Raw genomic sequence first — 26,066 nt, 5'->3', positions numbered from 1 at the left:
AGATACTGGAACAGATTTGTAGAGGAAAGAAGTTTTGCTAACGCCGCCGTTGGTCGTCACTACTACCGCAGAAGACGGATAGTCCTAATTCATTTTTCCATCCTACGTTTTTGACTGCGATGGGCGATGTGATGGGCGGCGAGAAAGTTCTTCGGATAAGGCGTTTAAAACAATAGAATTGCCAGGCACAACACTCGCATTCTTAACTTACAGTATCCGCTGCTGTACCGTCCAGCTCAGGAAGCACGGCCAGCACGTGTTTCATCCTTTCTTTCAAGCTGGAGCATAAGTGAAGGCAAACATTAGTACAAGAACCTCAAAGAGAAATAATAAATCTTGGTGGCAGGCGAGGTTTCTCGGCGCGACGGGCTTCTACACTCGCATTTAATCTTGTGGCACTTTTGTCATTGAAATACTGCTGGGTCGCTTGTATGGAATTCAAGCAGCAATATTTGAAATGTTTCACAAACTATGTCTGGAACCCCAAATTAACCATAAGAACGACATTCCATACGGATGAATATTCCTCGCTATTTACAACAGACGCATGAACACTCGCAATGCGAACAATATACTTCGCTTATTCCTCTCCTTTGACTATGGCCCTGGTAAAGACAAAGAAGTGAAAATTATTTTTTAAAGACGGCTTTCAAAGATAATTTTCCCCTTATTCTCTCCGCTATGCCCCAAAAATACCTTTGAAATGCTGGTTGTTTATTTACTGACAACTGCGAAACTTTTCTTTTGTCTCTTGATCTTGCTTCAGACTGGCTTCATTTGACTAAAATTTGCTAAAGGTAAATTTAACACAACACAGCTTTGTTTTCTGTGCGTTATAATAACTGAAATACATAAACAAGCTTCCCGTACAGTATCATACGTTTTAAGTGGTTTCTAAGTTTTTGCTGATGACCATCAGCATCAGGATGACCAGCAACACTCGGAAGTCAATTTATGAGTTTATGAACGAGGCCTGGATGAAAAAAAAAACTATAAAAGTGACTCCAGTAAAAATAAATAAAATATATCAACACTACACCGTTGAAGACATACAAAAAGGGAAGTGAGATGAAATCAGTTCCTCTAAAACACGCTGTTCTGTATGCCCTTGAAATTGGGGTATAGTGACGATTCATTTTAAGAGCATATTGCAACCAATACTATTGGCTAGAGAAAATAACTATTTAAATCCAATAATGCGACACAGGTGCCTTATAATTTTTGATATTGTCTTTTTTGTTTAACCGTTGTCCTTGGTTAGGTCTATACTATTTCCTACACTTGTCTTTATTGTTTACATGAAAACCAATAAGAATAGCGCCAGCTCTGCAGAGCCATTAACACAGATTGCAATGACAAACACTGGAATCAATCAAGCCTGAGAATAACATCCCCATGTATGTCTAGTTATCTCAATAAGTTGTGAATCGTTGATGTTAAATTTCAGAATTTTTAATGTCTATATGCCGGCGACACTGATAAGAAACATAAGAGCTTTTGACAAAAATTGAGGAAATGCAGCTGTCTCCTTTCTAAGGTTCAGTCTATATACTCAGTGAAGAGTTGTTCCATTGGAGCTTTAGCTTCTGAAGCACACCAATTTGCTTATTTGTTCTCGGCTATGCTATCAATACAGCTAGCTGCTTCATCGAACAATTACATTTTACCGCCACGATTGAACTCAAGTGATGCATAATACGGCGATCAAAGCCAAGGATTGACAAGGAACCGCCGTGAAGAGGCAGGGAAGCGGCGTGTTTTGCTTTCCACAAGATCAAAATTCTGCAACACAGGCTGCGTTGCGCTATGTGTAAGCATAGGAACTGTATTGCTTCACTATTCACCATGTACCGATTTACGCAGGTAGCAGCCATGTCAGCAGCAGTGTAGAACATGAAGATTATACCAGGAATTCGGTGCAACTAAGTCACGAATTAGCAACGAATTCGTCTTGAATATGACTACAGCATGTGGACACTATAGATAACGAGTATATCTGGAACTTCTAAAAATTCTTAACTGAGACCAGTCTATACTCCTTCGTGTAATTTTCTCCTACTTTTCCTCATTTTAAGAGGGAGGTGATACCAGGAGTTCGGTGTAAAGAAGTCACTACGTAGCAGCGAATTGGCCTCGATTGTGACTCCAGCAAGTGGACTCTAGGTAATCAGTATATCGGGAACTTCTATAAATTCTTAAACGAGAGCAGTCTACACCCCTTCGTGTATCTTTATACTTCCCGCTTCCTTTAAAAGAAGATGATACCAGGAGTTCGGTGTAAAGTCACTAAGTAGCAGCGATTCACCTTGAATGTGATAACCTGCAGTCAACATTAGATAATCTGTATATCGGAAACTTTTACAAATTGTTAAGCAAGACCAGTCTATACTTCTTCGTGTAACTTTCTCTTCTCTCTCCCTTTAAAAGGAAGATGATGCCAGGAATTCGGTTTAATAAGTCACTAATTAGCAAACGAATTCGCTTTGAAAGTGACTATCGCAAATGAACACCAGATAATTAGTATATTGGGAACTTCTACAAATTCTTAAACGAGGCCAGTCTACGCTCCTTCGTGTATATTTCTACTTTCCTTCTCCTCCCCCGTTTTTTTTTACTATGTGTAATGTCAAACATCTAAAAAAATCGCCATTGTTTCAGGAATGCTGAAAACGGAAAATATTTAACAACTTTGCCTCTTTTTTTAACTTCGAAGACAGTGTGGCCCACAAATTAGATCTTGAGAGTGTGCGTCTATGATATAATTCTACTATTTTCACCTTCAATGACAGTTCTGCTAACTACTGTGTAAAAGAGGAATTAGATTTGTTTTCTGTACAGCCAGTTTATTCCGTAGTCGCATGTTATCATTTATGTGTTTCCGAGTGCCTTGTGTTCCTTTGCTGTCGTGTTCGTCTATCGCGCTGTTTTTCCATCCAATATGTTCCACCAACTCGCCCGTTTGGCTATTGCGTTCTGAGCGTGCGCACTGTATTTCCATGTTTCCATAATTGGTTACCCCATTGATAAACTATGTGGTATGGAATTGCCCGGAACCGTCCACACTAAAAAGAACAGCGTGGTTCCCTATACTTGTCCACAGATTTGTGTGGTTCTGCTAGCGAAGTTAGGCAGGAAAGAAAGAAGACACCCCGTTGTCCCCAAACGGCTGTTTGTATTGCTGGGAGTTGCGATGGGTGAAGTGGGGAGTTGAGGCAGAAAGGGCTGGATCGACACAGCTCATTCTTCGTGAGATGGGTACAAGAGCCGGTCACCTTCCTTTTCCTGCACGGCCTTCGCTTTACTATGGAGCCACAAAACGGTGGTGAGTAGTGGGATGGACCTTCCATTGTTTTGTTCCTGGACAAACTCCGAACGGTTCCACTTTGTGCACGCAAAAGAAAGAATGCTGCTCTGTCGTGGTGGAATTCACACACCTGGAGTGACGTAAGACCTACTTCATTTTACTGGAGAGCGCAAGTGCTCCCATCTTGGAACTGGTGAGCTCTCTTAACTCGCCGGTGAAAGGTACGTTTACACACAGAGATCCCAATCAGTAAATTTCTCTTCATCATTTTCGCACATACAGATATCACCGAGCTAAAGTATACAAGCCCGCGTTTCTCGCTGGCGTCGCTACGCTTCCAAACTTCAATGCCGCAAAGGCCAGACGTGAGCAGGCTGGTCTTAATGCGCTCCAGCTGCCTTGCGTAGATCGAACAAAGCAAAGCGTTACAGTACGTGCTGGGCTCCACGGTGTGTGCTTGCGCTGAGACGATACTGTGCATAAATGAAAGCAAGCCACAACCTCATTGCTTTAACACATACGTTTCCCGCCAGGATTTGTCCCGCAGCGAATCCCTTCAGCTCCCGAAAGAAGTCAGCTGGTCACCAAACTACCCTTAAGGAAGTTTATTTCCTCGATGGCATCAAGCAAATGGTATAATGCCGTCAAGAATCCGTGAATATAGATTTAAATATACCGCTGGAGTTGCAAGTGAAACCGTAACGAATGGATGGATGGATGGAACATAGGAGCATCCCCTTTGAAACTCTATAGCGAAACTCTATAGCTTCAGGCGTCATGCGGCGGATACGAAAAGCCTTGCTTACCTGTAACAATGCAGCATTAAACACGAGAGATGAGCTAAACTTGCCGACTTTACCGACGTTCAAGATCCCTCAGCAATCTCCATTTTGACATCACCCTTACATCCTGGAGGCGTGCTCCGATTGATTGAACTCCTTTGTTGGAGGCGTGCTACGAGGTGTTTGGAGACACAGGTCGACATCCTCAACTTTCGCATTAGTTCATTGTTTCACATCGACTAATACTAATCCTTTAGCTAAAACTAGGCGCAACCTTCAATGAAACCGCGTAATTCAAATCATGCGGCCAATCAAATGTGTTAGTGCTCAAAGGATGATCACAAGTTGACACATTCCGACAATGCCCGTCTTTGATTGGCTGAGACGCCACCTATCTTTGATAAAAAAAAAAAAAAAACTGCGTTACGAGCTCAGCGCCTTGCTTGACACAGTGAAATGATGCAGTAGAAAAACAGCAGTAAAACATATGGAATAAAAGAGCTTCGCACCGGCAGCGATGATGCTGTAACCGCAACGCACTTACTGTCTGATATTGGTAGCGGGAAGTTCTGTGCACTGTCTCGGCTTGTACTTTTCAACATACCTGCAAATGAAAAACGAGAGTCACTGTTTAAATGTGCGATACGCGGTATTGCGTATTTTTAGCACAATTGTGGAGATGGTTTTCTTTTCTTTAGAAAATTCTTCACCAAAATAGGGCATGAAAAGAAAAGAGAATCTTTGCCAATTTTGAGCGGTATTTTAGAGCCCTACAATAAATGACAATATCAGCTTGTGAGAAAGCTTTCTCTTAAGACAGAGACTAAGACTGGGGCAAGGCCTGAATTCGGCTAGAAAAGTAAAACAAGAAAGGAAAGAATGACGCAGTTATGCCAGGATCCCTACAATGTAATTCTTGGTGCTGAGGCTGCTTTCCCATATAAATCCCCCCCCCCCCCCCCCTTTCTGTGCTCTTTTTAAGTGATATATATATACCTAATATTAGTGGCGCGCTTTATTATTTGTTACTGACTTTTTCCCAGTAACGCTACAACGCATCCTTGAAGCCTCCGAAGCCGCTGTTATATCCGGGATGCAAGCGAAAATGCGTGGGGGAAGGAAAAAAAAAAAAAAAACTCGTTGCACGTTAATTTCCACGTAGTTGTGTCCCTCGCTTCATCGACGTGACGACCTGCAGCACAATAATTGTGTGCAGTGCTAGCATCCTATAGGCCCTCGGACATGCACGAATTGTATTGTCAACGCTTCCCATAGCTCGCCTGAAGCCAGAACACACGGCCAGGTTCGCCAGAAGTTTGTTGTCATGAGTTAACACTGGGAGAAAGGTTTGTGACGGTGTGTTTATAGGTTAAACGATACCAGCCATCTATTCGCTCAACGCGGGAATGGTCCGCAATTCAACGGGTGGAGCAACGAACATAAGCTGCGTGACGTATGCGCTTGAGGAATCTGCTTGAACTTGGTTCGACAACTACTAGAGCACCCTGTCTACCTGGGAAACAGTATGCTGTAATCTCCTGGCCAACGCAGACCTCCGGGAGAATGGTGACGCTGCGCTGCACTCCGTAACCAGCGGCTGAACGAGCGCGCCAAGAACGGCCCTATACTTCTCTACCTCGTGTACACCTGTCGTATATGTTCTTCTCCTGCACCTAACACATGTTTCAATATTGCACAATTAATCCATGACTGCGAAAGTTGTAGCGTAGTTTTGACATCTATTTATAGCTATGTCAAACGATAGCAATAGTAGTAGGTCCCAAAGCGCAGGCAACAACCCGGTATATGCGACCGAGATTTTCAGACAGCAACATTTTGATAAAAAAAAAACTGTCATTGAGGTAATTTTATATGTGAAAGCACGTGAACTAAAGTACTGAGCGCTGAAGTTGCCCTAAGTGACGATGTGTGTCGCAGTAGTGAACAGTAGAATAATTTCGACCATCTTGGGTTCTTATCCTACACCCAAGTCGCACACCTTCTTCGTGCAAACTTTCGGCTGCATCATAATTGTGGGATGCACCACCTGGCACTTACTCTGCCTTACAGAACAGCACATATACCCTAGCGTCATTTTTGTATCAAGACTAGACACACATAGTTTTCTGTGTTTTTGCAGCGTTGTCTGCAGTCTTGTTAGGACAGTTTCTGCTTACTTCAATTTCAGTATTTTTTTAGGCAACGTATTGCGACCAACCAAACCTAAGCATTAACGGTCGCGTTTGTACCCCCAGGGCTTACGCCCCTTCGGTCTGCTCTCTTCTTCATTGCTCTATAGCGTCTGGGCTCTTTTTAACGCAGCGCTACCCATCTCTAATATAGGTGACCAAATGAACTACAACTCCCTCTCCTAAACTTCAGCGGCCTAGCGTTCACTGCTCATGCAGTGTTTTGAAGCCTCGCTTGATACGCGAATGTGTTCCCCGTGAGTGAGTGATACAGGTGTTTCATGCATAAATCTACCCCTTTTGGACTATATCACGTATAAGGCCCCATTTTACAGGATTAGGGAGTGGGGAGCGAGGAATCACAAACATGGCTCCCCAGGTTTCAAAAAGTGGGCTATGAAGGGGGGCCCCTTGTGGGTCCGATGTAGGCAATGCAGGACAGCCCCGGAGGGCTCAATGTGGGTGCTGCAAGAGGGGCCGATGTAGGCCTGAAGGGGGCTGTCGACAAAGCCCCGATGGGCCCCATTAGGGACAGATGCAGGCAGCCCTTCCGGGGCTGCCCACATTTTTCTCAAATTGCCAAAAGGGCACATCATCCCGCCAATTCCCACAATGGTCCTACTTTTGACAGATTCAGGGAGTTGCTCTGGATGAATATTTATTTTTTTATTTTGGTTAACCCCAGAGATAATGACATAGGACCGATGCGAGCTCTATAGCGCAAGCCGCACTTGGGCTTGCCCACATTATTCTCATAGGGGTCCGACGCAGGAAATTGATGGGAAGCCCTTGTCCAAGTTTTTCCCAATTATTATTTATGCACATACTTAAGTAATTATTTTATGCATGTCTGCCCTTTCTAAACAGCCACAATATTAAATTTTACAATAATTCTTAACATTAATCTAGCCTAAATGACTTTGTGTACATCTTGTTCAGGCTATGGAGATGTGTGTTCTGAACGGTAATTTTGTGCCGAGTGTTGCAGGCTATCCACAGCAACCAAATTAGGAGCAACAGTTAGCAATCAGTATGTTTTAGTATTTTTAGCGCAATTTGCATGAGCGCTAAAACTAAAGCCACGTAATATTTCTAACCGACTAAACATGGCAATAACTGTTATACAAATCATCTCTAATAGTAATATAGCGCAGCATCTAATACAAATAAAGGTTGGAAAGAATCATTACACAATTGCATGCACGCCTTCTAGCCCCATTGCGGCCGATGTGGGACCTACAGCGGTTTTGTGAGGGCAGACCCAATTGGGCTGGGTGTTGTTTTTGAACCTACAGCCCACCTGCGGTTGCACGTGCCTTCAAATTTCCCACAAGGGACCAATTTTGGTACCATGCGGGCACGCCCGCCTTTCAGCCCCATTACAGCCTATGTGGGACCTAAAGCGGTTTAGCTAAGGCTGCCTCATTTGGGCTTCAAGAAGGCTTGCCCAAATTGAGCTCTTATTCATATTTCACCTGCCCTCAAGTAATCTACAATGGGCCGATTGGGGCAGCGTGTGGGCATGTTCATTTCTTTTGCCCCACTACGGCCGATGTAGGTCCCACAAAGATTTAATGGGGGCTGCCTCATTTCGAATCTATGAGGGCTTTTTCATAAAGAGCCCACATTTAGGTTGAATTGCCCTTAAATATCCGACAAAGGACCCTTGCGGTCTGGATGCCGGAATGTGCTCTGCATTAGCCCGAGCAACGCCGCTATGGGACCCATGCGGAAGGAACAGGGGCAAGCCCAAATGGGGCTTGCCCACATTTGCCCCATGGGGGACCGAGTCAGGTTTTATGATGGTTGCCCCAACCCCACTTGCCTACATCGGACCTACTGGGGCCCCATATTCCGTGCTACCTGGGTCTGACAGGTGGTAGTTGACAGCTGACATGGCCGGGCACTCGAAGAAAGCTGCGATGTTCCGGAACCGTGATCGCCCGTACATGTCATGGTCGATTTGGCAAGCGCTGCTAACAGGCGATTCCCATATCAGGCGGGCGATAAGGGTAAGAAGAATGCAACCCTCCAGCAACCTTGTACTCTGAGCCGGACATGCCACGCAGACAGGTTGGTGTGACTTAAGAGATGCCTTAAACCAATGTCTGGTGGCCTTTCGAATAATTTAGTAGCTTACATCTGTATGTTAAAAACATTGGCAGCGGCTTAACTCTGCTATGCCTGGATATACGTACCATAAAGCGCCCGCAAAAGTGCGCTCTGGGAAGATTCAGTCTTCCGGGCCTCTCTCGCGCCGTTCTGGGAAAGCGTCTTGTCGTGACATCGCGCGCCCCTTGTCGAACACAACCTGCATTTCACTGAACGCATTTTCACCGGCGTTCTATAATTCGTCTACAGGAAAGGAAAGGCACAGTATCTGCCACTTGCGGAATCCCGCTATCATGCTCATTGTAGAAAAGGGGAATTATGAAGAGCGTTTCACGATCAGGGACTGCTGGGATCCCGTTTTCTCTGAGATATATTACAAAAAAAAATAAAAAAAAGAACTACCCAATAATTCTTACGGCATCCGGTTTCTACCCGTACAAAGTGACAAGGTACAATACGACATGATTATGGTACTGGACTTCCACAGCATTTGGAAAACTCGGATGGCATTTAGGCACGCTGAAGAAAATGTAGGATCGGTCAGGGATAACTTCATTGCAAGTGTTACATTTCTCAGAGATGTTCTCCGCAGTCAGCCTAGGAGCCTCAGTGGATGGATGCGACTGACGAATTGATCAAAATGAAAAAGTCTTAATACATCGCTTAAGCCAAATATGTGCTAGTGATTTTTATACGTCTATGTATTTTGTTGACCGGCAATAAAGCAAAAATAAAAAAACGGGGCGTGGCGCAGTGGTAAAGCGGTGGGCTGGGGAGCCAAGGGATGAAGGTTATATACTCTGGTGGAACACAAGGCTTGTTAATTTATTTTAAGTATTCATTTAATGGCGATTGGGTAGGAGGAGGAGGAAAAGGTAAACTTTATTTAAGAAGAGGTCGTAGGCGCGGGATGGGTTGACGTTCCCGTCCCCGCGGTGGGCTCCTCTTCTAGGCCGGACGCCAGGTGGCCGACCGACGATGTCGTTCGGCGACCTCTTCGGCCTGCTCCGTGACTCGGAGTTGAACCTCCGGGTCGGAGCTGAGCAGCGCGGCCTCCCACTGAGATTGGGTAGAGAGCTGCAGACTCTGTGATAGCTTGTCTTGATTACATGAGTATAGGATGTGTGGTGTGTCTGCCTTTTGATGTCCACAGAGAGAACAGACAGGACTGAGCTGCTCTGGGAACCATATGGAGTACATGTACGTATAGAGTACATGTAGGTATTTACTAAGGTAATCGCTAATAGAATCAGGACAACCTTAGACTGCAATCAAGCAAAGGATAAAGCAGGGTTTTGGAAACGGTACTCTACTATCGATCATATCCATACCATCAATCAGGTGATAGAAAAATGCTCGGAATAAAACCAGCCCTTATACATAGCATTCATTGATTACGAAAAAGCATTTGACTCAGTTGAAACCTCGGCGGTGATGCAGGCATTGCGAAATCAGGGGGTAGACGAGCCGTACGTGAAAGTGCTGGAAGATATATATAGTGGCTGCACAGCAACCATAGTTCTGCATAAAGAAAGTAACAAAATTGCCATAAAGAAAGGTCTTAGGCAAGGAGACACAATCTCCCCAGTACTATTCACAGCTTGTTTAGAGGAAGTATTCAGAGACTTGGAATGGGAGCAGTTAGGGATAAGGGTAGATGGAGAATACCTCAGTAATCTGCGATTTGCTCATGACATTGCCTTGCTAAGCAACTCGGGAGATGAACTGCAAATAATGATTGATGACCTAGACAGGAAAATTAGAAAGGTAGGCTTGAAAATCAATATGCAGAAGACTAAAGTAATGTTCAACAGCCTCAGGAAGGAACAGCAGTTTACATTAGGTAGCGAAATACTGGAAGTAGTAGGCGAATATGTCTACTTAGGACAGGTAGTAACCGCAGATCCGGACGACGAAAAGGAAATAACAAGAAGAATATGATTGGGATGGAGCGCATTTGGCAAGCACTCGCAGATTATGACTAGCAACTTACCGGTATCGCTCAAGAGGAAAGTATACAACAGTTGCATCTTGCCTGTACTTACCTATGGGGCTGAAACGTGGAGGCTATCCAAGAGAGTTCTACTTAAGTTGAGGACAACCCAGAGGGCTATGGAATGAAAAATGGTAGGGGTAACATTAAGAGATAGAAAGCGTGCAGAGTGGGTCAGAGAAATAACTCAAGTTACCTACATTCCAGTAAACATTAAGAAGAGGAAATGGACATGGGAAGGACATGTAGGGCGAAGAGAGGATAACCGATGGTCGCTGAGGGTAACAAACTGGATTCCAAGGGAAGGAAAGCGTAGCAGGGGGCGGCAGAAAGTTAGGTGGGCGGATGAGATTAAGAAGTTCGCAGGGGTCAAGTGGATGCAGCTAGCACAGAACTGGGTTAAGTGGAGAAATATGGGAGAGGCCTTCGCCCTGCAGTGGGTATAATCAGGCTGATGATGATGATGATGTACGGATTAAAGAAAGTGTCTGTTTGAAGCTGCCGCCAGGTGACTTGTGTTTTACTTAGAGATCTATGTGGTTCTGGGAAGATTTGTCTTTCTTTCTTGAAGTGGGTAGTGATTTCTTTGTAGGTTGTCATCCGCTCCTTGGCCGATCTGAGCTCAGGGCAGCGCACCTCCCGGTTAACTACGAATCCTCGGGCAAATTGGTGTGCTGCCTCGTTCCCAGGATGGTCCGAATGGGCAGGGACCCTGATCAATGTGATAAGGCGGGTATGGGAGATTTTTTGTGAGATTTCGATGGCTGCGGAGTGGGCCCTTCTTTTTGCAAAATTTCGAATTGCGGTTTTAGAGTCGCTAAGGATGTATTTGGCAGTGGTGGAGGTAATGGCTAAAGCTAAGGCAGCCTCTTCGGCCTCCTCCGGAAATTTTGTTTTATTGATTGTCGCTGATGCGAGGGGAGAACCTCGATGATCGACAACTGCCAGGGAAAATGCATCTCTGTCCGCGTGTTCTGCCACGTCCACGTGCGCCGTGTCTTTCTGTACTGAAAATCATTCGTGTAATTTTTGTGCCCTAGCCCTTCTTCTGTCCTTTTCGTATTCTGGATGCATGTTTTTAGGCAGAGGACGGACTATTAATTGCTCGCGCACGTGTCTTGGAATCGGCAAAGTGTGGGCACGGGTCCCTTCATATTGTATTCCTGCTTTTTTTAGGATAAAACGTCCCGTTTCAGTGCTTGATAGCCGTTCGTATTGTGCGGTGAGGTGTGCTTCCATCATTTCCACTAAGGTTGTATGAATTCCTAACTTTAGTAGTGTTTCATTTGGGGTATGACGAAGGAGGTTAAGCGCAATTTTATAGGACTGCCTAATTAGAGAATCCAGGTCGTCTCTTTCTCTGTGAGGGTGACGTATGATGTAGAGTTGATAACTCTGCTAAGAACGAAGGCTTCTACTAGTTTCCTGGTCTCAGCTTCTTTAACTCCTCCACGCCTATTCGCGATTCGTCTGAAGAGGAGGAAAATTTGGTTGACGGTGTTTTTCAGTTTCGTAATTAGTGTGTCGTTTTTATGGTTTGACTGTATGAGCATTTCTAAGATTCTTAGTGTTTCCACTTCTTGGATGGCTGCACCTTCCGCGTAGATTTTGATCGCAGGCGCTTTGTTCTTTCTTTGACGCTTTGGGTGTAGAATGAGTAATTCAGATTTCTGGGGGGGAACACGCGAGTCCCGCGGCTTGCGCTTCCTCTACGACTACATCTACCGCTTGTTGTAACTTATCTTGTATCGTGCCAATACCCCTCTTGGTGGTCCAAAGGGTGATATCGTCCGCGTACAAAGAGTGTTCTAGGTCTGGGATTTTTGCGAGTTCGTGTGCGATTTTGATTAGGGTTATCTTGAACAAAAAGGGGGAGAGGACCGATCCTTGCGGAGTTCCTCTACCTCCTAAAGTGAAGGTGTCGGATTTGATAGTGCCAATTTGAATTTTAGCCGTCCTATCGGAGAGAAAGTCCTTGATGTAGTTAAACGTTCTTGCGCCTACATTCAGCAGTGAAAGATATTCTAGGATTGCTTTGTGTTTAACGTTATCAAATGCTTTCGTTAAATCTAGGGCTATGACTGCCCTAGTACTCCTTTCTTGCTCATGAGATAGGACTTCGTTTGCTAGTCTTAGCATCGTGTCCTGTGTTGATGAATGTGGCCTAAAGCCGATCATAGTGTTTGGATAGAAATTCTCTTTTTGCATGTGGGACTGGAGTCTGTCTAGTATGACGTGCTCTATCAGTTTTCCTATGCAAGAAGTAAGCGCAATAGGTCTGAGGTTTTCGAGCGCAAGCTTTTTGCCAGGTTTTGGGATGAATTTAACGATGGAATGTTTAAAAAACGCTGGGAGTTTTCCCTCCCTCCAAAACTCGTTCGCAAAGTCCGCGAGGGCTGTGATAGAAACGTTGTCTAGATTCCTGTGTCTTATTGTTAATGCCGTCCTTTCCTGGGGCGGATGTTGTACGTACCTTAAATAGGGCTGCTCTTATTTCCGCCATTGTTATGTCAGCATCCAGGATGGAGTTAGGCTCTCTTTTATAATCGGGCAGGGACTTCGTCTCACGGGTTGTGCAGAAGTATTTCTGCTGGAGCGTGTCTATAATATCTTTATCCGTGCCTGGGTCTATGTTTAAAATTTTGGTGATTTCCTTTTGAGTGGTAGCTTTGTTGGATTCTGGATCAAGGAGATGCCGCAGAAGATTCCACGTCTCCCTCGTGCCTAGATTGCCATTCACATTTTCACAGATATGGCTCCACTGCTGTCTCGCTAGTCTGCGGTGTGGTGTTGAATTTCTCTCGTGAGTGTGACGATCCTGTTTCTAAGCTTGCTGTTGTATTTTTGCTTAAGCCATCTTTTCTAGGCTCTGCCTTGCCTCCCACATGTGCGTAAGTCGGCTGTCAACCGTATTTACGCCTAAGTCATGTACGAGTTCCTTAGTGGCATTTCCCACATCCGATAGGAGGGTCTGTGTCCAGTGTTCTAAGTCTATGATTGGTTCGTTATCTTGGTCGCGGATAGTCCTAGGCTTGTCCCAGTCGGTGATTTTGTTTTTTCTGGGTTGGGGTTTGAGATTGGCAATGGTGATTTTAGGCATTATGATATAATGGTCACTTCCCAGATTTTGGCTCGTGTTGCTCCAGCTTAAGTCTGGGAGATTTTTGCCTATCGTGAGGTCCGGGCACGTGTCCCTGGTCACGCTGTTGCCTATCCTACTAGGTTGCATGGGGTCCGTGTATTGGGTGAGCCCTCTTTGCTGGATAAAATCCATTAGGGCCGTTCCTTTCCTGGATATGGTTGCGCGTCCACATTGCACGTGTTGAGCGTTGAAGTCGCCCACAATTAGGGTTGGGTTTTGGTCTGCGATTTGGAGGGTTTTGAGTATAGCGGCTTTCGCTGGTCCAGCCGGTGCCCTGGGGTGGCTGTATGCGTTTAGTAGGAACAGAGAAGAGTATCTTCTGCTAGGCAGAATTTCAATTAATATACAATCGAGCTCTACGTTTTCAATCTCGTGGTTAACCACGGTAAGATTTCTATGTACCAACGTAGTGGTTAAAGGCTGTTCTTTGATGTGACATGGCAGAACCGCCCGGTACCCTGGCAGTTTTAGTCGAGACATTCTGGGTTCTTAAAGCGCTATAACGTCAGGTTTTTCGGATTGCGATTGAATGTGTAACTGTAGGTTTGTTTTTTTTTGTTGCGCATAGACCTGCAGTTCCACGGCCAAATTGTTACGGTTTTAGGATTGGCCATTTTGCTGGGATAGATCGACTGGCGCCCCTTGAGCTGAAGGGGGAAGCCGGTGTAAAATTTCCTGTAAAATGGTGTCAATTACTCCGAACTTGTGATTTACATCCTGTATGTGTTGTTCGAGTCTTTGTGTTATATTATCAACTCTTTGGGTTAGACTATCAAGTTTCTGGTCGTGCTCCTCCACTTTTTGTTCGAGTTTTGGGACTCTAGCCTCCACTGAGGTATTCCTTACATCAGCTGCTACTGCTCGTTTTTTGCGAGGTGTTTCTTCCTTGCTAACTACGCTTACTGGGGTTTCGACTGAGGCAGTCACAGTAGTTTTCATTTCTGTGACTTCCGGCAATGGGAGTGGTTTCGGAGGTGGGTCCTTAGATATGGCGGGTGATTTTAGTTTACTATTTTCCTCCTCCAAGTGTTTGATTCGATCCGTGAGAATTTGAATGTGGTGGAGTGCCTGATCTATTTTAGACTGTAATGCCTGCAGCTCCATCCCCTTCCCATGAGAGGCCACTCCTGCCCAGCTCACCTGTTTCGGCCCGGGGCTCTGAGTCCGGCTGCTAGTGCTGGCGCCTCCTTCATTGCTGCTGCTTCCGTTGCGTCCGCCGCTGCTGCTCCGTCCGCTACGGCTGCTGCTGCGTCCGCTGTCCAAGGACGGGAAGGAGCTCGAGCGGTCCTTCCTTTCGGTAGATGTTGGGTCGTCACATGTCCGTGATTTGGGTTTTGATTGGTGCTCTGACATTTTCGTTTGGTGTCGTTGAAATCGCTTATTGCAGCTGTTATCGCCTGTGCGGTGCCCTCCTCCGCAGGGTCGCAGACTTCTTTTTTCAGGTATTGGTTGCCGCAGTACGGGCACCATTGTTGCGGTGGCTCCGGACATACGTCTCTTCTGTGGCCGACTCTTCTGCAGTTTGTGCACGCCTCTACTTTAGGAATGAAGGGGTAAACTGGGTACAGGACTCCGAAGTAGACGATGCTATCTGGGAGTTCGTCCCCGTCGAAGTGAAGCAGGAGGGACTTTGATGTTCTTCCCATGGTGCGTGCTTGAACGATGTCAGGGTTTCTTTTTCAGAATTCGGTCATCATTTCTTGGTGCGTTTCGTCATCGTAAGCCCTATAGATAATGCGCTGCAGGGCCCTGTCCGGGGAGACGATGTACGACGTCATAACAATGTCTTTGCCTTCTATTTTGATTTGCTTGACTGCGACGTAGCGTAGTGCGTTTTCCTGCACCGGCGTCGATATGGTGATCACATTTTTTGCAGAGTTGGTTCTAGATTGGTCGTTTTCGGTCGCGGACGGGGTGACGCCGCTCGCTGTTGCGATCGCTTGTCTGATAGATTTCTCGGTGTAGCGCGTGATGTCTACGCCACCCGCTGGTCTGTAGATGATTTTATAGTCCTTCTCCGGGAGTCGGGGTAGCGGTTTCTTGGGATGTAGCGGAGGAAGAGGTTTCGCCTTCGGTTTCTTGGACTGCTCATTTTTCTTCTGAGGTGTTAATGACTCAGCTTTGGGATTCTTGGTCCGGTAAGAAACAATTGTCTTCCCAGAAAAACTTGTTGTGACAACAGAACATTCTGTAGTAACATCAGAAATTTCTGTAGTTACAACAGAAACGTGCTACAGAACTACAGACAACAGAAATATACTACAGAAAAAGTACTACAGAACTACAGAAAAATCTGATGGTTACTACAGAACTACAGGATATTTTGTCGTATTTTTGACAAAGTTCTGTAGTTCTTTTCGACTGGGTTCCAATCTGGTGTTTCGAATTCGGCTGGGGAAGCGTTCGTCCCAACGACGGCGTATTCCATGACTACCGCCGTGGCGTTCGCGCCGCACTAGGCCTGGCGTTCGGGTAAGCAAGGGCGCCGGAGCGACGCTGGATTTAGAGAGTCAGAGCTCGGTCTCCCGAGCTCCGATTTGCGTAAATAAGGTCTTGAAAGGTGCCTTGTACACTCACGGTTCTTGTCTGTATGGCGGAGTCGACGTATCCGAGTGTTGTCCCTTGTAGCAGGTGCTCGAAACGCGGAGCCCACACGAAGCACATGCGCCTCCATTGGCCCCCTCATGGCGATTGGGTATAAGACTTCTGGTTGGTTGCTTCGAATTTGGCGGCTCTCCCGCATGCGCATAGCGGGCCATGCACACTCACGTGAAACTCGGCTTTGACCCGCGTAATGTAGCTTTACGCTACAAAATTATGTGTTACATGACAGAAGCACAAGTTAAAAGGCGCGTGACTAAGCAAGTCTAAAAGGGCGTGCACAGTATGGTTTACTGTTAAAGGGAACGTCCCACCGCGTGGCCACATAGCTTCGCGCAGCGCCCCCTTCGATACCCGGTGAGAGTTGGATATACCAGGCATATGCGCAGTGAATGCAAAAGGTGGAGACAGCTTTGCGTCTTCTGCCACGGCTCTCTCCCTGCAATTGCCTTCTGAAAGTTTAACATTTAGAATACGAAAGACAAACTAACAATATAAACTCATTCTACTCGCTGACATATAAAAGAGTACTTTTCAAAATATCATCATCACAATCATCATCAGCCAGACTACATCCACTGCGTGGCAAAGGACTCTCCCATATTTCTCCAATTAATCTGGCTTGTGCTAGCTGCATCTATTTGACCCCTGCGAACTTCCTAACCTCATCCACCAAACTAAATTTCTGCCACCCCTGCTACGCTTTGCCTCCATTGGAATTGAATTTGTTACTCAAGATCGGTTATACTCTCTTTGCACTACATGCCTTGCCCATTGCTTCTTGATTTCCGCTAGAATATCATTCATTGAAGATTGGTATCTTAGCCGTCAGAAGACAAAAAAGAAGAAGCGCGAGAGCCTGGGGCTCGTGGAGCAGTGTGAGCGCCGTATTGGGACCGCAGTAAAGAGATAGCAACGGCTGGTGTGCTTTCCTTCTTCTACAATTTATGGTGCCGAAATCCAGGAGGCTATCGTGAGCTCCGCCATCGATACTGCCTGGAGGTTACCAGGAACAACGCGTCGACCCTGATGGAAGGCTTCCAGGAGCTCTTTCAGTGAACCTCCAAGAGAAGAGGAGCGCCCATCTGACATCAGCCGCCTTTCTGACACCAGATGGAGCGCGTCAAAGCCAAGCGTGCCACCCAGCGTGCTTTACATACTCGTCTGCGGAATGAAGTTGCTCAACTCATCGAATCGGGCGTTGGCACTCTGCTCGCCTTCAGACAGTTTTAGGAACGCCTCAGAGTATGTAACGAGGGCGTGCGATCCCTCAACAAACAGCTAGAGACATGTCATTCGGACCAGGAGGTGGGAGAAGAATTTTCCTTAGTTCTTACGAAGACTCAGCCGCAGAAACTTTGGCTCGGCTCCGTTACCACATTGAGGGTTTGCAAGCACCACCTCTTGCTGTGCATGCTCCTAGTTACACTACCGACACTGCTAGTAAGAACCCGACGGCAGATAGTCAACCTACTGCGATGGGTGCTGCTGAACGCCCATGCCGAGTTGAGTCTCGCCTGCCAAAGTCCTACTTTCTCCGCTATGACAGCAGCGTGTCCCACTGCCTAGCCTTTTGGGACATGTACGCTAACGCAGATCTGAGCAACATAGATCGTTTTCATTTTCTGAAAACCCTGTTCAGTGAAATGGCAGCACAAGCTGTCGACGGCCTTTGAGTATCAGAAACCTCATACGGCGACGCCATTAAAAACCCGATTCGGAAATCAATAGATTATTATTCAATGGTACTTGGCCAACCTCTGGAAACATAAACCCGTCAATTCTCCTGCCGTTGTGGTTGCGTTACACAGCCTTCTGGACTACGTCACCATCAGCATCAGTGGGTTGCATGCGCGGGTGTGCTTCCCTTCTTCGACACCATAATTAACACGAGTTATTTCTCTGAACCACTCTGAACGCTTCCTATCGCTTAACGTTACGCCCCTGGTAGCACAGCATGAGTAGCCTCAGTGGGTTGTATGTATTCAAGTAGGGCTAGGGCAGCCATCCTAATACCTGCATTCCTCAATGGGTAAACGTGGGTAAGCCCCATTTGTGCCCCCTTTTGCCTCCGACATGGATCCCATATTGGCGTTGCTCGGGCTAACACAGACCACATTCCTGCATACAGCCCACAAAGGTTCATTGTAGGATATTTGAGGGCCAATCCAACCTAAATGTGGGCACTTTGCGGGAAAGCCTTCATAGATCCGGAATGGGGCCGTCCACATTAAATTGCTGTGGGACCTACATACGCCTTGGCGGCGATCGAAACTCGCGCGTCCGCATGTTCGTCACATTTGTTAGGAATGAGGTCTAACGTAACCTAAATTGGGCTTCTGTCGCAAAACATAGCGGTAGCGGCAACGGGGGTGCCGAATAAATTCCGCTCATGTGTCCTACATTGATTGTAGTGGAGTGGAACTCACCGGAGTGTCTGCATACTATTGCGCAATTATTTCTACCCTTCATTTTTATTAGACGTCGCCCTAAGTTACTATTATAGATCATTTGTATAACAACTGGTAGCATCTTTAGTCCGTAACCTTTTTACTGACAGTTGTTCTCGCGCTCATCTAAATTCCGCTAAATAAACTCGAACATATGCATACGTAACTGTTGCTCGTTAAGTGGTAACCCTGCAGTCTACAACTCCGTACAATATTACCATTGAGAACACATAGCCCTATTGCCTGAAAAATATGGAACATGAAGTAATTAAGGTTAGATTAATTATTTGAAATTATACTGAAATTTCAAACCGCATCCTACGCTGGGTTCGTCACGCAACAGGGGAGCTATCTGTGGACTGAGGCTGTTTTTTCTGGGGAATGCGCATTGTTATTCCCCTGTCGTTGCAGAATAAAATTCTGGACAAGCTGCACGAAGGGAATCTGCGAGTCGTGCGGATGAAGGAGGTTGCTCGAAGCTATTTCTGGTGGCTAGGAGATGATGCCGCAGTGACGGGCGCTGCCTACACAAGCTCCCTTTCATCTGTGGACTTGGCCTAAAAGGCCATGGGTCCGGCTCCATCTGGATTTCGCTGGCCTGTTTCTTGGGGCGCATTTTTAGTGGCGACCTTAGCAGAAGCTAATATCGGTAAGCTTCGTGACCTCTTCAGCCGCTTCGGATTGCCAGAAGTTATCGTCTTTGATAGTGGGCCACAGTTTTGCAGCAAGAGAATTTCAGTTATTCCTCAAGATGAACGCTATAAAACATGTACAGGCAGACCCATACCATTCATCAAGTAATGGTTTGGCTGAAAGGTGCATCCGAGCAATGAAGGAAGCTTTCCGAAATTGCATTAAAGCCCACTCCATCGAAGAGAGACTGACCAGTTTCCTTCTAGCATACCGGAACACTCCCCATGCTACCACTCAGCATTTGCCGGCGGCGCTTTTGATAGGGAATACCTTAGAACGTAGATCGAGTCCTCGTTCAGTTGTCGAGAAAAAGCAATTCCAAGAGGCGCGTAGAAGAAGAGAACTCCACAGAAGTTTTGCTGTTGGTGACAGATTGTTCATGAGAAACACCAGACAAGGTCCAATATGTTTGGAGGGTACAGTGACATGCTCGGGGTCAGTGCCTTATGTGTTACAGGTGAACACACCACATGGAGTCATGAAATTGAAAAGGCATCAAGACCATACACGCTCAAAGTAGGTGGACACAGAGACGGCAGCCGACCAAGGTAATGGCGCCGATGATGATGACTCCTGGCAACTCTGGTAACCATCTTAATCATCATCCGGTATTCATAAACAGCCAACCAGGCAACCTCAGGAACAAGCTACGACCCTAACTGAAGCGGAATCCCTCGTTTGTGAAGACGTCAATCACGACTCCAGGCATACCTGGGCCGGGAATAACGAACCCTCAACACAACACCGCGGTATCCGAGACGTCCCCGAGGTGAGTACACATCTCAGCCGTGACTGCGCCAACGAACGCTTTGTCGTTTGTTTTGTACAGTTAGTTCGTTTTAGTTACGTCAGTAAGGCACAATGTTTCTTTGTTACATTTATTAGTCTTGTGCAAAATGTGAGTATCATCTAATGAGGAGGGAATGTAGTTTTTTTTTTCGATAAGCAAGCAGCTAACTCATGGCAACGTGTCGAAGTAGGGCGTCAACCCCTTTCCCTTCTTTTTTACCTTGATATAGGCGCACTCTAATCTATGTTGCGCGTGCATTTGTTGCCCAGTGGAATGCGCGGCCGGGTCACAATAAACTGGAGTCCAGGTGATTGCTCGGCTGCTGTGTTGCTATGACTAAACAAAGTTAAGATTAGTCATACTTTTCGTTATAGTCGTAGCCATGGTTAGTCATATTAAAGGCATAGTCATATTTGGTCGCAGTCATGGTTAGACAGTGTCATGATTTGTCATGATCGTAGTTATTTATATTCATATTCACAGTCATTGTCATGGTTATAAATAGTCATATAGTAATGTTTATTGACTGAATAGCCATGACTATCCTTATAAATATATTTATGCCTAGCGATAATTATGACGGACCATGAGTATGACTAACCATTGTCATAGTCATAGTCATCGGTAGTCATATTTGTTAATCATAGTGTAGTATGGTAATCTTCACCGTCATAGCCACTGGCACGCATCGCGTGTTGGCGCACTCGAGAACGAAGAAGTTGGTCGTCGTTATCGTGATTCGCTACGCCTGATGATCTGCTGCGAGTTCATCCCGAGTAGCTAGATCCATCTGCGTCGAATGCTCAAACACATCTCTACAATTGGTGAAGGTGCTGCTGGGTAGGTTTCCATCCACCCTGGAACTAAGAAGTCGCACATTGCCCTCTGCTTCCACCATGCCAGACGATACTACCTCGACATCGCCACCCATCCCATTCACGGTCCTGTGTTCTGAAGCTCTACGGCAGTGTGATCCATGCCTCTTCAGTGGCACGGCCGATCAAGATGTCGTCGATTGGTTGTCGGCGTATGAGCGTGTCAGTAGTTACAAGAGATGGGACGACACTATCAAGCTAAGTAACGTAATGTTTTATCTGACTGACGTGGCGAACCTCTGGTTTCTCAACCATGAGGCAGACCTGCCATCTTGGTCTACATTTAAGAATGTTGCGGAAGTGTTAGGCCGCCCTGCAGTTCGCAAGCTCTGAGCAGAACAGCAATTGCGTGAGGCGCACTCAGCATGCCGAAGAGTCGCTCACTAGTTATATAGAAGACATCGTTGACCTGTGCAAACGTGTCAACCCACTAATGTCCGAAGCGGATAAGATACCCTTCCTGACATGCCTACTTCATTCGACGTTAATGTTCTCAGCTCTTGCGCTATAGCGACCGCTTAAATACCACGCGATGTTTTTTCAACAAGCTATCGATGCAGATCTTCGACCCGCAGAACGCGATCAACTCGCTGCCCTTCTACAGAGCTTCGCTCTTTTCTTCGACCTTCCTCACACTGCTCTGGGTCGCACGTCTGTTGTTACACAATCAACACTGGTACAAACGCACCTTTACGCCAGCGTCTTTATCGCGTGTCGGCCTCTGAGCGCCAAGTCATTGCTGATAACGTAGATGATATGCTTCGCCGGGGCGTCATACAGCTATCTAATAGTCCGTGGGCTTCTCCGGTTGTTTTGGTCACTACGATAGTTCCATTCGGTTTTGCGTCGATTACCGTAGGCTAAACAAGATCACGCGCAAAGACGTCTATCCTCTTTCACGAATCGACGACGCCTAGGACTGTTTACAGGGAGGCGAGTATTTCTCCTCTTTGGATTTGCGTTCTGGCTACTGGCAAGTGCCGATGGCTGACGATGACCGCTCGAAGACTGTCTTTATAACACCGGACGGCTTATATGAGTTCAAAACGTTGTGCCATTTGGCTTTTGCAATGCCCCAGCTACTTCCGAGCGCCTGATGGACACTGTTCTTCGTAGACTAAAGTGGCAGACCAGTCTTTGTTATCTGGTTGATATCGTAATTTTTTTTTGCCGCCTTTTCTTCTTGCCTTCTCCGCCTGAAGCATGTCACGTGTGTCGCCGACACTGGGCTTCAGTTGAATTTGAAAAAGTGTCACTTTGCCGCCCGAAAACTCACAATTTTAGGCCACGTAGTTTCTAAGGACGGCATTCTTCCCGGCCCCACCAAACTTAGCGCACTTGCAGAGTTTCCGAAGCCAATCTCCCTGAAGTAGCTCCGGGAGCTTTATCGGCCTCTGCTCCTAGTTTCGACGTTTCATCTTGACCTTCGCCTCTATCATCGCTCCTCTGACCCAGCTCCTTGCCGGCAGCTCCGATCTTTCAGCCTGGACTCCAGCCTGCGATAGAGCCTTCGACACCTCACGTCGAATTTTGGTTTCGTTTCGCATTCTCCGTCACTTTGATCCGACTGCGCCTAAGGAGATTCACACTGACGCCAGCGATATTTGGCTCGTTGCCGTCCTCGCCCAACGTAAGCCTGGTTTCAGCGAGTGTGGTGGCATCTGCCAGCCGAACATTGATGAAAGTAGAGCCTAATAACTCTGTAACGGAAAGAGAATGTTGGCCATTTTTGGGCCATTAGAAAATTTCGTCCCTGTGTGTTTTGCCGACCGTTTTATGTCGTAACCGATCACCACGCTTTGTGCTGGCTAGCCTTTCTGAAAGACTCATCCGGCCGCCTTGCTCGCTGGGCTCTCCGGCTCCAGGAGTGACATTCATGTCATTTATCAATCATGCCTGAAGAATACGGACGCGGACGCTCTTTTCCGCTCCCCATTGCCTAGTGGTTCCTCGTCTGATCACGTCCGTGCTTATGCTTTGTCGACCCTTGTCACTGTCGACATGGCCACCGAGCAGCGGAATGACCCGTGGATCAGTGCATTTTTGGGCTTTCAAGTCCTACACCCGGTCATTCATCCAGAACACTTGTCCGGCAAGCCCACCACTTCTGCATTCGCACAGCAATTATTTACTTGACGGACGGAAATGGTTTCTAGCCATCCCACGTCATCTCCGCGCCGACATTTGAGCTGAGGTCTATGGTTACCTACAGTGTGCCCACGGTGGCATATTAAAAACCTACATGCGCCTTCGCCTGAAATTTTAACTGGCGTGAAATTTACCGCTTTGTACGACATTTCGTGCGCGCTTGCAAATCTTTTCAACACTGAAAAACTCCTCAGAAGTGCCCTGTTTCATTGCAACCGTTATGCCCTGTCCTGTTCGTCCGTTTGACCGTGTTGGCATATATCTCTATGGCCCTTTTACAACTACTACCGCTGGAAACTGGTGGATTACCGTGACAGTAGACCATATTACTCGCTACACTGAAAAATCACCGTTACCCTCTGCCTCCGCACGAGACGTCGCTTTGTTTCTTCTCAAGAACCTAAACCTTCGCCACGGGACTCCCAAGGAACTACTCAGCGACCACGGACGCGTTTTCTTGTACGACGCTCTTCAGGCCCCACTGAAACAATGGCGCATCATTCACCGCACTGCTATTTCTTGCCGCCCTCAGATCTTTGACCTGACAGAACTCTTCAAGCGCACTCTGAGTGACATGCTGGCCATGTACGTGAACAATTCTCACTCCAACTGGAACCAGGTTCTTCCCATCGTAACCTACACGTACAACACTGCGACAACGACACTGAGGTTTCTGAATCGACGCCCCTCTTGGACGCCGCCCAGTACGCATAAGAATGCCGTCAGCTCGCTCGTTCGCTTAGAAAGAAAAACCAGTGGCACTAAAACACCACCGTGACACCGGCGAGGCTCCTTCATATGCACCTAACTCCCTGGTGTGGCTCTGGGTCCCTGCCACAACCGCCGGCCTTTCAAAGAAGCTTCTTGCTCGGTATCACGGTCCATACCGAGTCCTTCAAAAAACATCGCCTGCCAAATACGCATGCCTTCTGCGGACTTGCGTCGCCGCGGACACGAAACAGTTCATGTGAACCGAACCAAGCATTACTACAATCCGTCTGTCCTTTCGGTTCCATCAGTTGCCAGGATGGCTCCTTCACTACCCGGGGGAAACTGTAGTGTGGTAATCTTCATGTTATACTCGTGAGATTCTCTGTATGTATTTTTGTCAAAAACCCTCTTCTCTGTTCTCTTGTTGTGAGTCATCAGGTAAGACAGTTCATGGTATACTCGTGAGATTCTCTGTATGTATTTTTGTCGAAAACCCTCTTCTTTTTAATCTTGTTGTGAGTCATCAGCCAGGACACAGAAAACTGCAAACGCGGCAGTGCATCTTTGTAGGATATGCATAATAGGCAATAAGTTTATGCTGCCGCTGGTTTATGTACTCTAGGAACAGTTACGTGCAATAGGTGCTTTTGTCTCCATTGTTTTTACCCCTGTACGTCGTTCAACGTGATGACATGGAGAAGTAGACAGGGCAGGACATGGTTTTGAATGATCATCTTTGGTAGGTGCCTCTTCGTGCGGCACAGATGGAGTCCGTAGACGAGAAGCACATATCCCGCATCCTTCGCATTAAGCGTCAGCACAGCGAGCAGTTGCTGCACGAGATCATCGTTATAGACATTGGCATGCATCGCGTGTTGGCGCAGTCAAGAACGAAAAATTTGGTCGTTTTTTTTTTATTCGCTACGCCTGACACTCCGCTGCGAGTTCATCACGAGCAGCTAGATCCATCTGCTTCGACTGAATAAATACACCCCTACAATAAGCATACTCAATTAAATTCACAGTTTTCCCCTCATAGTCATGGTCATAGTCATAGTAAAGGTTATTCAACATTACAGTTGTAATCATGTATAGTCCTATTTGGTCAGTCATGGAGGCATATTCATAGCATGGTTTGTCATAGTCGTAGACCTGGTTATTTATAGTCATGATTACTCGGTGATAGACATTGTTAGTCGTAGTAAAAATCATGGATAATTATATTCATAGCAGTAATTATTTAGTCAGTCAGTCATGGTCATACATTATTTATGACCATGATTACGACTAAATAAATCCTAATTATCCGTGATTGATTTCATTATCGATCTCTGGGTGACTGACAGGCACGAAGGATGTTTTCTGGTCACACATTCTAGTCACGCTTTCTGTTTGTGCTTTTTGTTCACCCTTTCTGGTCAAAGTATGAGGCAATAAATGATGCATTAAAGTGCCGATCGAGTGTTACCATGACACAAAGCATAAAGCCGGTAGAAAGTGTTAACGGGTTGCTTAGACTTTCTCATTATGGCTATTCTACTTCAGCAAAAGAAGAATGTCAAAGTTTAGAACGGAACGTGAACAGGAAGTAGATGTGTCCCCAATCAGCAGGGTAACGCGGCAGAATTGCAGCACTAGGATCGGTCATGTAATATATATATATATATATATATATATATATATGTCGTTGCACAATCGTTGCAGCAACGATTGTGGCGATCTCTTTCTCCCTACCCCCACTCTTCGGCCGTCGTGGCCAGGAAGAGTGACAATAGCCCGCATTCTTTCGCAGCAGAGGCAATGCACCCAGGCACCTATGTCAGCGCAATTCGACAGGCCTGTCGAGCTCAGAGCTGCGCCTGGGATGGCACACCTGGACATCCTTCCCTACTGCATCTGTCTCTTTCGTCTGTCTCTCACGTTTTGTTTTCCTACCCAGGTGTGGTCTGTGTCCAAACGCTTAAAAGCGGCAACACGATCCAAGAAGATTCACTTTTGAGAAAGATCGGTCTCCGATCGAAACGTCGAGTGAAATGAAAATTAAAAAATGTTTCCTTTAATGAAGCGTATACTTCGCTATATATATATATATATATATATATATAATTAATTCTCGCCTTCACATATCAGCTGATAGAATGCTGCAATTTTAGTTCAACATTCAGATTCTAGATATTTCACCTCCACAAGGCAAGCGACGTAGCAGACGACTCAAAGCTGACCCCACCTTTCACACTTACTGCGCGTGTCCCTGGTGTCTCCAATTCTCGCCGGTT

The sequence above is a fragment of the Amblyomma maculatum genome, chromosome 3 (assembly GCF_055883805.1).
Source record: "Amblyomma maculatum isolate TAMU_Amacu chromosome 3, ASM5588380v1, whole genome shotgun sequence".
Taxonomy (NCBI): Eukaryota; Metazoa; Arthropoda; class Arachnida; order Ixodida; family Ixodidae; genus Amblyomma; species Amblyomma maculatum.
The sequence above is the reverse complement of the archived record's forward strand: the minus strand, read 5'-3'. Positions refer to the sequence as shown.